Below are 2,771 nucleotides of genomic sequence, written 5' to 3'. Positions count from 1 at the left end.
GCTTAGAAGGGCTGCTCCTTGGCCTGAGGAGGCGTTTGGTACCCGTGCATCTGCCTGCCGCGCTCCACGTAGGCAAATGTAGGCAACCGCTGATGTGAACACCCCTTCCTCGGGGTCTGGGTAGAAACTGGGGGCCCGGACTCGAGCCAGCAGCCTTTCTGAAGATCCTCGTACCTCCATGTGTGGATTGTCTCCGTGGAATTGCCGGGAAAGAAGGAGGGGGACCGTGCCCCTTGCCACACAAGGTGAGCTCCAGGGGAGGATGGGCATCTGCTTCTGGAACATGGTAAGAGCAGCCGTGCAGGAGCCCAGGGCTCTGGGGGCTCTGCTTCTGACTCTGGTAACTTTCCGCCATTGCCATGGTCCCGCCAGCACTCTGGAGACGGCGTAAAGTTGCGGTCCTCTGGTTGGTCTTTACAAGGAGGATTTGCCTTTTCAGTCTATCTCTGTATCTCAAAAGATAACCAGCTGCCCTAACTAGAGTTGAGTGGTGGGCATGGCCCTGCATGGACAGTTACTAGCCTCCTTAACCACAGTGTGGATGCTGCACTGAATTCTTGACCTGGATTATCTCACTCATTTAAATGGGGGGAGGGGGCAGTATTGAATGCAGATGACAAAGGCTTATCCATATCTGTAAGAAATGAGTTCTTTAAAATGGACAGTAGGAGTTCCTGTTGTGGCTTAGTGGGTTAAGGACACATCCAGTATCCATGAGGATGCAGGTTCAATCCCTGGCCTTGCTCAGTGGGTTAAAGGATCTGGCACTGCTGCAAGCTGTGGTGTAGGTCATAGATGGGGCTTGGATCTGGCATGGCTGTGGCTGTGGCATAGGCCGGCAGCTGCAGCTTTAATTCAACCACTGGCCTGGGGACTTCCAAATTCCTTGGGTGTGGCTTCAAAAAGGAAAAAAAAAAAAAAAAAAAGGAAAAAAACTGACAGTAAAGGTCAATAGAAACCAACCGATAGAAAAAAGAGCAAAGGATACAAATAGACAGTTCTCATAAATGTAAGTCAGACTAGCCAAAACATTTATGAAAAGATGCTCAGATTTTTTTTTGGCCACTCCCACAGCATGTGGAGGTCCTTGAGCCAGGGATCAAACCCGAGACACAGCAGTGATCCAAGATGCTGCAGTGAAACTCGGAATCTTAACCCACTGTGTCACAAGAGAACACATGCTCAGAATTATTAATAGGGAATTGCAAATTAAATTGAGATGCCATTGCTTACCTCTCAGAGGGGCTAAAATGCAAGTGATTCTGTTTCTTAAAAGAAATAGTTGACACCCCTCCCCTTATGTGTATGTGGCAGGGTTTTTCAAATTCCACACCACTGATGTTTAGGGCTGGATGTTTTGATTATTTATTTATTTATTTATTTATTTATTTTTACAAATGAGGCAATTTATTAACTCAGCATCACTTGTTGTAATGCTTCTTGTTGGCAGCTCCCACCTGCCAAGTGATTCTGTCCAGATCTCTCTGTTCCAGATGTGCCCATTTGTAGCCCCCATCTTGGTCCTTTTCCACCATTCTCAGCCCTTCCAGGACCTGGAGGACCCGGTGGCATTCTTGGAGCCTGTGCTGAGTGGTCAAGCAGGACACTGCTTCTCTGACATCCCCCAAAGATCCTAGTGATGGAGGGGTCCCCAGCGCGGCCCCGGAGGTCCAGCTGCTGTGCTGCAGAAGACCCAGTTCTCATCACAGGGCGTCGGCTTTGTATGCTTGGCCAGCTTGACAGGGTCCACCCATTCAGGGCCGTTCAGCTTCCTGGACCTCTTGAGGAAGGCTGGCAGAGCTCCAGACTCCCACTGGTTCACGCCTTTTACAGTAACTCCAGGCATCATGGGGCCCCTGTGCTGCCAGCCAGGAGAAAGGGGAGGTAATTCTTTATTGCAGGGGCTGCCCCTATATTATCGGATATGCAGCAGCATCTCTGGTCTCTCCCCGCTAAATGACTTGAACACCCCCCTCTCCTGTTTAATACCCAGAGATGACACTGCCAAACGTCCAGGGGGGCAAAACTGCCCCCTACCCTCACTAAAAACGACTTGGTATATAGGTAAACACATATAGCTGCACATACTTTTGTGAATACTTATTTTCTAGGGCTGTGCCTGCAGCATATGGAGGTTCCCAGGCTAGGGGTCAAATTGGAAATGCAGCTGCTGCCTACGCCAGAGCCACAGCAATGTGGGATCTGAGCCATGTCTGTGATCTACACCACAGCTCCCGGCAACGCCGGATCCTTAACCCACTGAGCGAACCCACTGAGCGAAGCCAGGTACCGAACATGAATCCTCATGGATAGTAGACGGGTCTGTAATCTGCTGAGCCACAACAGGCGCTCCATAATTTTAAAGACCATTTTATAGACAAGGAAACTGATGCACAGAAAGAACAAGTAGCTGTCAGCAGAGGACCCAAGATTCCAAGAGGAATCCAATTTCACGGCTTAGTTTCTTTCTTTTTCTCTCTCTTTTTTTGGCAGGCTCCTGGGCCAGGGATTGAATCTGAGCCACAGCTTTGACTTATGCCAGCAACACCAGATCCTTAACCTACTGTGGTGGCCAGGAATCAAAACTGAGCTGGCATGGAGACAATGCCAGGTCCTTAACCTACTGCGCCACAGCAGGAACTCCTTACGGCTCAGTTTCTTGCCTGAAAGGCAGCCACGCTGCTCAAGGACGTTCTTGAGGTCTGACCGGTTGAATGCATGGGGACTTTAGGTTCACGCTTCCAGGCAAGAACCATGGGTCAAGGAAGGGG

At 49.9% G+C, this 2,771-nt stretch overlaps 1 pseudogene; it reads right to left on the bottom strand.

Moving 5' to 3' along the window:
- Nucleotides 932-2,220, bottom strand: LOC110259988 (annotated as a pseudogene).

The sequence above is a fragment of the Sus scrofa genome, chromosome 3 (genome assembly GCF_000003025.6).
Source record: "Sus scrofa isolate TJ Tabasco breed Duroc chromosome 3, Sscrofa11.1, whole genome shotgun sequence".
NCBI lineage: Eukaryota > Metazoa > Chordata > Mammalia > Artiodactyla > Suidae > Sus > Sus scrofa.
The sequence above is the reverse complement of the archived record's forward strand: the minus strand, read 5'-3'. Positions and strand labels throughout refer to the sequence as shown.